The sequence below is a fragment of the Polypterus senegalus genome, chromosome 10 (genome assembly GCF_016835505.1).
Source record: "Polypterus senegalus isolate Bchr_013 chromosome 10, ASM1683550v1, whole genome shotgun sequence".
Lineage (NCBI taxonomy): Eukaryota > Metazoa > Chordata > Cladistia > Polypteriformes > Polypteridae > Polypterus > Polypterus senegalus.
The window spans coordinates 26,072,294-26,085,129 of record NC_053163.1 but is presented as its reverse complement, the minus strand read 5'-3'; the positions used below and the strand labels follow the sequence as shown (position 1 = coordinate 26,085,129).

Genomic DNA, 12,836 nt, shown 5'->3' with positions numbered 1-12,836 from the left:
CTCTCATTCTCAAAGTCTAACTCATTGGCATCACAAAGCAGGCAAATACGTTTAATGGCTTTTAGTGTTGGATCTATACATCTTTTCTGTTTAAAAATGGCAGATCTATTTTTATTTATTGATAGGCAGAGGCATGCTTTGATCTTACTGCTTCCTATCTTAGACATCTTTTTTTTTTTCTTTGTTTTTCTATTCCCTTGAAAAAGTAAAATAAAAATAAATTGTTCTCTGTTGCCTGAAGTCTTGGAAGAAGAAGTCTTGATAGACCTATCCTAATCAAATGAACTTCACAGTGAGGTCTTACGTGGGCTGAAATATAATCTTTCTATACCATGTCTGCTATACCATTCCGGGACTGGTAAATATAAAGGAACATGAAGATAATGGGCTGAATGAGTAATAAATCGGTTCATTCACTTGTATCACCTCCTCAAATTAAAAAGCTTTGCATATTTGGTTAACTGTCATCCATTCACTCATTATCAAATCCAACGAGTCTCAATGGCCAGATCCTGCCTTTGCATCATCTGGTATAAGATGATAACCACCGCTGGATGGAGCGCCAGGGAGGCTAACATTTATTAATTTTGTTATTAACTGGCACACCTATAATAGGGCATGCCTTGTGCGCTACACCCTTCAGGTTTACCGTGGGTGTCTTAAAGGTTCTCTTGGCTTTTACAAATCAGAATTATTTACACTTATTTTACATTGACCCAAACTGCAAAGGATAACAAAATGTGTTCTTGATTGTTGATTTTATCCACCTAAATGTGAGGTGCCACTGAACTGATTGTAGGAAACAATTTAAAAAAGCAATCTTCAGATCATAAAGCAATGGTGTTCCATTCAGTGTTGTGTCAAAATTACAAACCTAAATTAACTGAGGGGCTTTAATCACAGGTGGATGAAAGGACACAGAGTAACGAAAGCAAAAAAAGGCATATTTTAAACACAGTTACTTGGTTGAATATTATTATCTCACACAGCTGGCACACTACGCAACTTCTAGTCACAGGGGGTGTCGAATTTGACAACAGTAGTTTCTGACCTTGACTCCTGAGGTGTTATGCTGTTCACGCTAGCACGTAGTTGATGATCGATAAAAGGCATAGTTGAAAGGCAAAATAAAAGTTTAAACTGGTAGATCAGCCAACACCACAACCAAAGCCAAAATGAGAGATAAATATCATAGTCAAAAAAGGAGCACAAGTCTTAAACAGAACAAACAAGTGAAACAGTGTTCTAAAATTGCCAAAAAAGAATGATTTTGTTATTCGCAAATTCAGGTGAGAAAGTGCCCTGAAAGACAATTTTTTGACACATTATGTCATTACCAGAGGGGTCACAACCTCTCTGGACATGTCCTCTTAACCAAAATGGTGGGGAAAATTGTCCCAAAAATGTGACAATTAAAGTAAGCTTAAATTCATATATATATATATATATATATATATATATATATATATATATATATATATATATATATATATATATATATATAACTGGTAGATGCCACACAAGCTGGACAAACATCCCGGCCAAAAAAAAAAGCAGAACCGGAAGGAAGAGATGAATGGACAGCCCCTAGAGAAGTAGAGAGATCACTAGAAAACTATTCCCCCAGGACGCTAGATGGCAGCAGTCCCAGTGGGAAGCCAGCAGGGCATGCCGGGAAATGTAGTCTGGCAGGGCAGCCCTGCTGGGGTCACAAGGTGCTGCAAGAGGACGTTCCAGGGAAACAAGCTCCCTACTCTAATGATGGACATCCGTGTGACCCGGAAGTACTTCTATCGGACAATCGCCCTGGCACCGGAAGTACTCCCGGATCTGTCATAAAAAGGAACGCACTCCCTTATTCAGGCAAGTCGGAGCTGGGTGGTAAAGAGGCAACACTTGACTGGAGGAGGGCAGTGTGGTGGTGACAGAATTATTGTAGAAAAGGAGAAACCAGTGCTGTGTGCATATGTAACACTTTTTTAGAGTTATTTACAATAAAACCTTCATTTATTTTGATAAAGGCTTGTTTTTTTGTGATCGTGTTGGGGTTTGACCAGGCTGATGCCCGGGTGCCAATCACATTATATATATATATATATATATATATATATATATATATTGTGGAGCCCGGCCGGGACGCCCAGAGGAGGGCTTGTACCTCCTCCAGACCGCAAGGGGGCATCCGTCCTGGTTACGTTGGTGGCCTCGGGCATGGAAGCCCAGCTCTGAAGGGGCCCGTGGCCACCACCAGGTGGCGCCCCACTTCCAGACCATCATCTGCCACATCCGGCCGAGGCAGGAGCCCGGCCGGGAGGCCCGGAGGAGGGCCGGTACCTCCACCAGACCACGAGGGGGTGTCCGCCCTGGTTATGTTGGTGGCCTCGGGTAAGGGGCATGGAAGCCCAGCCCTGTAGGGGCCCATGGCCACTGCCAAGCGGCGCCCCGCTGCCTGAACAGCCCTGGAGCCCAGCACTTCCGCCACACCAGGAAGTGCTGGGGAAGACGACAGGGGACACCCGGACGGCTTCCGGGTCCGCAGCCGGCACTTCCGCCACACAAGGGCGTGTCTGCAGAGGAGTGCCGGGAAGCAGCTGGAGCCCATCCGGGTTCCCATAAAAGGGGCCGCCTCTCAGCAGTTGAAGCGAGAGTCGGGAGGCAGGAAAGCAAAGCTGGAGAGAGGACAGGAGGCGGCCAGAAAAAGGACTGTGTGGCCTGGACTTTGGGAGATCGGTGCAAGAGGCACTGGGGTTGGACTGCACGATAAACTTGTAAATAGTAGTGTGTAAATAAACGGTGTGTGGTGGAAATTATGATGTCCGTCTGTCTGTGTCCGGGCCAGCGTCCACAATATATATATATATATATATATATATATGAATGAACAGCAGCGCCCTCTACTGTCACATATGTTTGATTACAGACACTATTGCAGTATTCAATTTATCTATAAATCTCAAAGGATATTATGTTATAAAATAGCAAAATGCATCATCCTGATTTAAGATACCTGTGCTTTAATTCAGCAACTATACCTAAGGGCAACCAACTCTAAATTGATAAACTGAAAATTTAAATCTGGGCATGACTAATTGAGAGCACTACATAATAAAGCAGTAGTCCCGGGGTAAAAACAGCATGACTATAAGATGCCAGGGACTTTGTCCACATGCCCAGACTCTTGCCCATCTAGTGGTAACACTTGGCAAGAATAATCGCACAGTAGTCATGAGTCTGGATTGATAGGAAATAACAAGGAGGGCACTCTGCCAGGCTGTGCTCTAACATTCTGCTTTACTATCCATGAGTCTGGTTTAATGTTAATTTTCTTTCTCTGTAAGGTTTACTACACTGTATTTGTAATTCTGAACCTTTTTTGGGGGGATTTTTTGATACATTTTTCTAATCGACTTGCTTCTCATTCTCTTTCCCTGTAATTCTAAAGTCTCGTACTTTTTGTTAAAATACAGTACTGCTTTTTTGTCTCTTTATCTTGTCCTTTATTCCCAAAATGTCTTCTGGCTCTTTATTTCATCACCTCCTCCAAATGTTTTGTATATTTGGCCAAGAGAAGACATAACCAGTACATCGCAGGCGTAACTGTTGGAGCAGGTGGCATGCTGTGAAGGTAACAGGTAGCTTCAGAAAGCTAAACAGTGGAGATAATGAACTTGTGAACAATAGAGGAGTATGAATGTTCTGTGCAAAAAGAAGCCTATGGTCCAGACTGCAAGATTACGAGTTCTGAAAGCTCACGATAATTTCATGTGCATTGTCCTTAAGTGGTTTGGGGCGCTCATCCATTATTAAAGTGAAGTTACTGTCATTCATCATTTAATTTTGTGGTTTCGGTGTTTGAGTCTCAATCTCTTAGTGTTGGATTGGCAGTACAATTTTGATTTTGGTATCAATGCTAACTCCTAGACCTCAGAACTGGTACCAAAATTGTTGCGAAGCAAAAAGCTTATGGATAACTTCAAAATTCTCCCCATTTTACTGGTTGGCCACACAACTGCATGCCTTCCTAGTGCGCCTGTGCCATCGTGCAGCTTCCCTCCCAATCACATTGAAACAGTAATGATAGGGTGTCCTGTAAAGTCCAGATGGTGCTGGAGTAATAAGGAGGAGAGTACTCCATGAAGTCTCATTCACGATGAAGTAATATTAGAGGGGGTCATGCAAAATCTCTATGGCATTGAAGCCTGTGGTTTCGTTTTTTTCATAAAGTCTACAAACTGAAGGTTTTAACACATCTACACAAGTGAGTGTTGATTGAAGGTTTGGATTGACAGGAATGCTGATGTTTAGTTCAAATGCTGAAAATACTGAACTGCTAGTACCGTATCGTTTTAAAATTTGGAGTTTTTGGAACTTTTCCAGTACTGGTATACCACGCAATCCTACAACAAATACATCATCATCTGCTTCTGGTTCCTTATGTCAATGTGGTATTCGAATAACGGTGTGATATCCTGTGCAATGGAAATATGGCGCCAGGCTACACTTCGAAAATCTTGTGGTTCATGGACTGAACAGGATCAGAGGACACAAAATGCTGGACAAAACAATGGTGCAACTAATTTACAAAGTGATGTACAACAAAAAACAAACCTACACAATCCTCCAGCACTGACACACATACAGGAATAAAGTGGAAAGACGGTCAACGACAAAATTGTACAATATGCAGAGTGCGCTCAAAAGATCACCTACAATGAAAAAACTACACACAAAATAAATTCAGTCTTCTTCCTGTACACACAGTTCAGGGAGCTGTTATGAGAAAAAAGAAATGAAGAAAAAATATTTACAGGAAAAACAAAGTGTGTATGTGTGTGTGTGTACAGAAAAAAAAACCCAAACTAAACTAAAAACTATCCCAAAAATATTCATACACCTCCACCAAAGCCAATCACTGGGAAATATATACAGGAAAATATTTACACAAGACGCCAAGTTCATCTGCTCACACAAACACTCAGCGGTGAGTTCTCCACACCTCACTCTTTCGATTAACTGATGATCCCAATTAAATATGGCCAGTCAATCCTTGACCTCACCAACACCCATTAACTTATGGAGTTGGATGCTGGCGCATTTATGCCATGTGCTATTAGATATATAGATAGATATTAATTTTAGTATAGCAGGCAGGATTAGATAGATAGATAGATAGATAGATAGATAGATAGATAGATTTTAATTTTAGTTTATTAGGCAGGATAGACAGACAGACAGACAGATAGATAGATAGATAGATAGATAGATAGATAGATAGATAGATAGATAGATAGATATTAATTTTAGCATAGTAGGCAGGATTACATAGATAGATAGTGTCGTGGATGCCAGGGGCGACGACCCGGCCGGGACGCCTTGGAGGACCGGAAGTGGGCATGTGCCCATCTGGGATCACGTGGGGGCCGCCTTCCTGGTTGCTTTGGGGGCCACAGGTTCAGGGCTTGGAAGCCCCACCCTGTAGGGGCCCGTGGTCACCGCCAGGAGGCGCCCCAATGCCTTGGGGACTTGTGACTTGTGGAAGATTTAGGAGGACACCCGGAGAGCCTCCGGGAGAACAGCCGGCACTTCCACCACGCTGGGGCGTGGCCAAGAGGGGAATATTGGGAACCACCTGGAGCTCGTCCGAGAGTATATAAAAGGGGCCGCCTCCCTTCATTCAAGGCTGGAGTCGGGTGGAAACAGGACGAGGCACGAAAGAGGTGTGGAGGCGGCCCGAAGAAAGGCATTGTGAGGCCAGGACTGAGTATTGGGGTGTGTGCACTTATTTGAACTGGGTCTGAGTGACCAAATATTGTAAATATTTGTATAATAAACGTGTGGTGGTTGAAGAACAACATGTCTGCCTGTCTGTGTCTGGGTCAAGTCCACAATAGATAGATAGATAGATATTAATTTTAGCATAGTAGACAGGATTACATAGATAGATAGATAGATAGATATTAATTAATTTTAGTATAGTAGGCAGGATTAGATAGATATTAATTTTAGCATAGTAGGCAGGTTTAGATAGATAGATAGATAGATAGAGTGACTGATTGACATTCATTGCAATTCAATTAATTTGTTCAAAACTATCAGTTCTGAAGTACATGCACAGATGACAGCTTAGCGTATTATATTTTAATACTGTAATACTAGGCACAGGTAATAAATTAAATTTGAAAATGTCTGATGTCATTTTCCTGTGTGTACCTTCAGGTTCTTTCCAATCTTGGGAGTCCCTCCTTCTGTTGGGTGCTTTCCTGTAAAGCCTGCCTCTCCAATTTTCGTCATTTTGAGGTTTCCTGTTCACCTCCTGTCTACTTTAATAACTACCGTGTTTAAAGGTGACTCTCAGCATGTCTCCTACATCTTTAGTCCTCCTTGTGTGTCTCAAACCTATTGTTTCCATTGTGTTACAAAAGCAAAACAGACCAATCACAAAAAATAGCCAAACTGACCAATCGGATTGCTCTCAGGGACCAGACATGGAGACCTTACTGCTTTACTATATAGTAGATGTAGAGGTGTCATGTAAAATGCCACTTCTGATTCTCTTAACGTCTTATTTCAGTGAACCTTGACATCATTTGAGTAGTTAGCACTCTTCACTAAAACGACATCAATAGCAGAAAGCAATATTCCATGTTAATTTATCTCTCGTGAAGCTTTGGGTAGGTCATTCTGGTTGCCATGCCATCCAGGCATTATAAGAAGAAATCACAGTATCTATAAATGTTCCTAACAGTGTTCTTGTTACAACTATCTGCAAACATTTTGGCTGCCCCTCCATCTGTCTTCAAATCCAACATTTTTTTTTTCTTTGAAAGGGTTTTCAACAGCTTAGAAGCCCACCCGGCAACAAGTGCACAAAAAAAAAAAAAAAAACTCATATCAGCATCAAGTATCCAAACCAAAAAAAATCTTACCTTTCAAATTTTGGTTTGCAAGACTGGTGACGTGATTTACATTTTTTTTTTCCTCACGAGCAGATTTGTTCTTTAAGATTATTATTTTATGCAAATATATTTAATATTAATCGGATCACATTGGGTAATATTTAGGAATAACAATTCTAATTATTTGTATCCTAACAGCCACCTTTCCAAGTCAAGGTACAGTCTGATTCTGTCCCGAACATGCTGGCCACCTGACCAGCTGTAGCCAAAAGGTGGGCAATGCCTGTTATGATGACAACATCTAGAGTTACTATGGGAATTTCTCAAGTTGAAGAGAGAGGCGTAAAATGCAGTGTTATGAGGCAAACTCTCCAGATTTGATTATAAGATGCTGGCAGACTAAAAAGGCAGCAGCTGTGGTGGAAGCTAAAGTGAAGGTCGGTGTGTGGGAGGAGTTTAGTGAAGCTGGGAGAACGTCAAAGGTGGGCTCAAATATACTCTGGCAAAGCACTTGATGACTAAAGAAGGATAAGCAGCACATTTTCTATTCTATTATCAGCAATTATGGAGAAGCATTGACTTCATCTGGAGTTATCATCAAGTGATGGGAAGGACACTTTCAAAAACACCTAAACATGGTGGGTATTTCCTCTTCTGGCACCCCAAGAAGCAGCATACAATCACGTTGTTGGGACTGTTATTGAGCTCTATAGTGCTGAGGCCTTGGTGGTAGATACGTTCCATACACAAATGTTAGAAACACTGGCTATTGTGAAGGTGTCCTAGTTGATGTGCTTCTTCAGCGTTGCACCATGGAAACTGTGCCCTGTAATCTGCATACTGGGATGGCAGTGCCCACTGTCAGACACACCAGAAAATACATGCATGGCATAACATTAGGGTGCTTTCAGGGAATTAGTTACCTGTGTTAAAAGCTGGGCAATTCTTCATATAACTTATTGATGCCTTCAAAGATATCACATTTTTACCCACGCAGACACGGGGAGAACATGCAAACTCGACGCAGGGAGGACCCGTACCCAGGTCTCCTAACTGCGAGGCAGCAGCGCTACCACTGCACCACCGTGCCACCCTGCAGTTACATGTTTTAGTATAAAATACACTGGAAGGCAAAAAGGTGATGACCACTTCCCTAATGTGCTGTTGCTCCTCAGTGTGCCTCCAAAACAGCTCTGACCCGCCAAGGCATGGACACTACAAGTATCTTGTGATATCTGGCAACAGGGCATTGCCAGCCACACCTCCAACTTCTTTACATTGTCAGGTGGAGCCGTCCTGGATTGGCCAAGTTTTTACAACACATCTCACAGTCTGGATTGAGATTTAGGGAATTTGGAGGCCAGGGCATTATCAACATGCAATTCTAATCACTTTGCACTTTGTAAATACCTACAGTTTGTTAATTTACTTATTGATAATTCTTCTTAAATGTTAGCATTGTGGTGGACGGCAGGCAGTGGCTGGAGTCCTGACTAGGATGATGCATGATGCTTTACCTGGCCGGCAAGCCAATGTACTGAATGGCCAAGAAGGGAGGGTATGGTATTCTCTGGATATCTTTATCCAGGACACTCGCAAGCCCCAGTCTCTTGAGAGCCCCAATCTAAGCCTCTATTGACTCCGCAAAGACCACAAATCCCCCAAAGTCTCAGGATGTCCCACAGGGCAGCTCAATTAACTGATTCAAATGCTTATATGGAACATCTTATAATAAAAAAAAAAAACCAGGAGGTATTATGGGTTTACATCTAAAACTTTATGATGTTCTATACTATGAAGATGCTAATGCCTAAAATGGTTAAGGTTACATTTGGCTGCTTGGAGTAAGTCCAAGAAGTCATCGGTGTGAGAAGCTGTAAAGCAGAACTTCTGACAAACAAAATACCTTAACTGAATCATCTCATGGTGCCATATTTGGGGATGAAACAAGTAAAACCCCTTTCTCTTTTTCATCCTGCCCAACCGAGATAAAGACAACTGGCCAACATGATCCTCGATCTTTAAAGATATTTTATGGTTCTTTACTGGGTTGAGTGGTTCCTCATAGAATTATTGCTTCACAAAGACTCTTTTCATTCTGGGACGGGTTCTCCACGTATGAAGTTGGTTCTCTGTGCTTTGAAAAACATCCTAATATGTAGAATAAAAGAAGCTGAAATGGTAGTCTACCTAGCAGGACACTAACAGATCAAGACTTCGCTTGTGTTTTTGTATGCAGTGCACTGTTAAAAATAATGGTGCCAGAGTGGCTCTTCAGAGCAATGCCATAGGGGAACCATTTTTGGGTCCCAAAAGACTACTGGAAAGAATCTTCATTTATTTAGATCCACAACATGCTCCATGCAGTAAATAAACATGAATAGATGTCAACAGATTTGTGAAACACCAACAGCTCATGATTTTAAAAGGGGTCAAGGTTTGAAAAAAACAAATACAACATATGAGGAGAAACATCAAAATCCATCCATCCATCCATTTTCTAACCCGCTGAATCCGAATACAGGGTCACGGGGGTCTGCCGGAGCCAATCCCAGCCAACACAAGGCACAAGGCAGGAACCAATCCTGGGCAGGGTGCCAACCCACTGCAGGACACACACAAACACACCCACACACGAGGGCCAATTTAGAATCGCCAATCCACCTAACCTGCATGTCTTTGAATTGTGGGAGGAAACCGGAGCGCCCGGAGAAAACCCACGCAGACACGGGGAGAATATGCAAACTCCACGCAGGGAGGACCCGGGAAGCGAACCCGGATCTCCTAACTGCGAGGCAGCAGCGCCACCACTGCGCCACCGTGCCACCCCATACATACATACATACTTAAATAAATAAATAACGTGATCCCTAACATCCAAGGCAATCTCCAATCAACCAAACAGACATATCTTTGGGATGTGGAAGGAAAAACTGAACGTGCTGATATATGGGGGAACATGCAATTTCCACATATACGATTACATCCATGAGACAGTACAATTACAACATAAAATTAAAATATGCTTGCTTAAGAGGGCAGTAGTTGTACTCTGTAAAATGCAACATTATTGTAAGCACAGTTTAACACAACTGTACTCTAAAGATAAATTCAACCACTTCCTAAAATGTCTAGTGTGACCACATGGGGGTGCCAGAGAGCCCCAAACCACAGACCCAGCAACACACCACACGTTAGTAGAATAAAATCAAGAAGATTCATTCTTTAATGCACCTTCACAGAGCTTCTCCCAGCAATGTTCCACAATTACACAATAAATCAAACACAAATCACACCCTAATTTTTCCTCCTTCCATCCTCTCCTGGAGTTTTGCCCACTCTTGACTTGTCCATGTGTGACAGTGGGCTTCCTTTTATGCTGGACCTGGGGATGCTTCCAGGGCCACACCACTTCTTCTGGGAAGCACTCAATGAAAGTAGGGAGATCCTTCCCCAACAGCACCCTCTACAGGGCTGCACTTCCAGGCTCTATTTCCCTAGCACCCCGCGGGTGTCCCGACTGGGTTTGCATACAAGGACCACTGCCACCAAGTGCATGAGGAATAGAACAACCCCCAAGTGTCGGCATCTGCTGGCCCATCCATTATTTTATACCAGCTGGACACAGAGTTATTCTTCTGCCCATCCATCATTCCTCTCGGGCCTCCCGTCCAGGTATCAACCCATGATCTTCCCTGGCCAGGATGCATGTATTTATCCCACACTAGCCAGATATACACACAACATTAAACAGAAAACAACAATTGCCATTTGGACATTTTATGGTGCAGTGTTTCAGAATGTGTCTGTAAACCTCAAAGGCTGTTCAAATCATACGTTTGAATTTAATTTCCAGCCTAAGTAAATCACTTAACCTACAGGTGCACCCATTGTAAAAAATATATGGAAGGCATCATAATACATCTTGTAAGCCACTCGGCATTAAAGCATCTCTCAAATATACAACATTAATAACTTGTTCAATGTGTCATTCTTGGAGCTGAAAAGGCCTTTCTTTACGTTCCTCTCGAGCATGTTATGCACAAGTTCAACTCATTATATAAGACTTCACAAGTACTTAATCCGTCAAAATAAAACAAAAGATAAGTTCATTTAACAGGAGAACCAAGGCTGTGTGTGACCCAAAATGCACAAAAGCTGCTAGGGATTAAGAATAAAAACAGAACTTAATGAACATCTTGTGACTTACTTGAGCCTCCAGTGTTCAGAGATCCTCTTAAATAAAATTAGTTCTTCAATGAGCAACCTGAATGTGCCACTATGCCACACGTGTCACAAAACTGTACCACATGGCACTGTGAACTTGTTAACTGTTCTCTTTCAAAACACCAACCCGCAAACAAACACAACTTGAGTCAGCTGCTTTACTCTGCGCTCCACCGGCTAATGGGATGTGATAACGCACTGAGAAATGCTTCACTCATCCATGACACAGCCACTGGATCAACATGCTGAAAATCTATACTGTGGAAAAAATAAAAAAAAAACAATAATAATATTGTCCACTCCGCAAAATATATGTCTTTCATTTTATACATTCTCCTTTTTTGTCCTCTTATGTGCACCTAACTTTTGAATCCAAACAGGCTGACTACACTGACACTCTTAATTTTTTTGATCTATTTCACTTCATATGACTGGCCACCGGGTGTCGCCAAACAGCACCACTACTAAAGGACCAAGCATAAGAGAACAAAATGGGTCTCCAGGAAGGCTGTGCTCAACAGAAGGATCCCAATTGAGGGAGAGAAAATGGAAATATGTATAAATCAAATATAAAATACTACAATGGGACTCCTGCCAAGATAAGAATTAGGCCTACAACTGAAAATTCATAGAATATTGAAAAAACTGGGGTTGGGGGAGGGGTATGTTATATCCATCCATCCATTATCCAACCTGCTATACTCTAACACAGGGTCACAGGGGTCAGCTGGAGCCAATCCCAGCCAACACAGGGCGCAAGGCAGGAAACAAACCCCAGGCAGGACACACACCAAGCACAATTTAGTATCACACTGCATGTCTTTAGACTGTGAGAGGAAACCAGAGCACCCGGCGAAAAACCCACTCAGACACGGGGAGAACATGCAAACTCCATGCAGGGAGGACCCGGGAAGCAAACTCGGGTCTCCAAACTGTGAGGCAGTAGCGCTACCCACTGCGCCACCGTGCTGCCTAGGTATGTTATAATAAATACAAAATGATCTCACTTCAAGCTACTATCACATAATTGTGTTTTAACAAGCATTACTTTACTTTTGTTGCTGTAAATCTCAGGATTATAATGATTAAAAAACTAGTAAATATATATATATATATAATTGTGTATATATGTATATATATATGTGTGTATATATATATATATATATAATTGTGTATATATGTATATATATATGTGTGTGTATATATATATATATATATATATATATATATATATATACATATATATATATATATACATATATATATATATATATACATATATATATATATATATATATATCCATCCATTCAACAACAACAACAACATTTATTTATATAGCACATTTTCATACAAACAGTAGCTCAAAGTGCTTTACATAATAAAGAATAGAAAAAGACACAATAAGAAAACAAAATAAATCAACATTAATTAACATCGAATAAGAGTAAGGTTCAATGGCCAGGGGGGACAGAAAAAACAAAAAAACTCCAGACGGCTGGAGAAAAAATAAAATCTGTAGGGATTCATTATCCAACCTGCTATACTCTAACACAGGGTCAAGGGGGTCTGCTGGAGCCAATCCCAGCCAACAAAGGGCACAAGGCAGGAACAAACCCTGGGCAGGGCGCATTATATATATATATATATATATATATATATATATATATATATATATATATATATATATATATATATATATATATGTAGGGGCG

At 41.5% G+C, this 12,836-nt stretch overlaps 1 protein-coding gene across 3 annotated transcripts in view; it reads right to left on the bottom strand.

Moving 5' to 3' along the window:
* LOC120536971 (somatostatin receptor type 5-like) overlaps positions 1 to 12,836 on the bottom strand; it is a 58,222-nt gene that overhangs the window by 41,008 nt on the left and 4,378 nt on the right. Inside the window, exon 2 of one of the 3 annotated variants that reach the window (XM_039765554.1) lies at positions 11,107 to 11,381. The exons of the other annotated variants lie outside the window; for them this stretch is intronic. The gene's annotated coding sequence lies outside the window, so the exon portion shown is untranslated. The remainder of the gene's footprint in view (positions 1 to 11,106; positions 11,382 to 12,836) is intronic. 3 annotated transcript variants of the gene reach the window in all.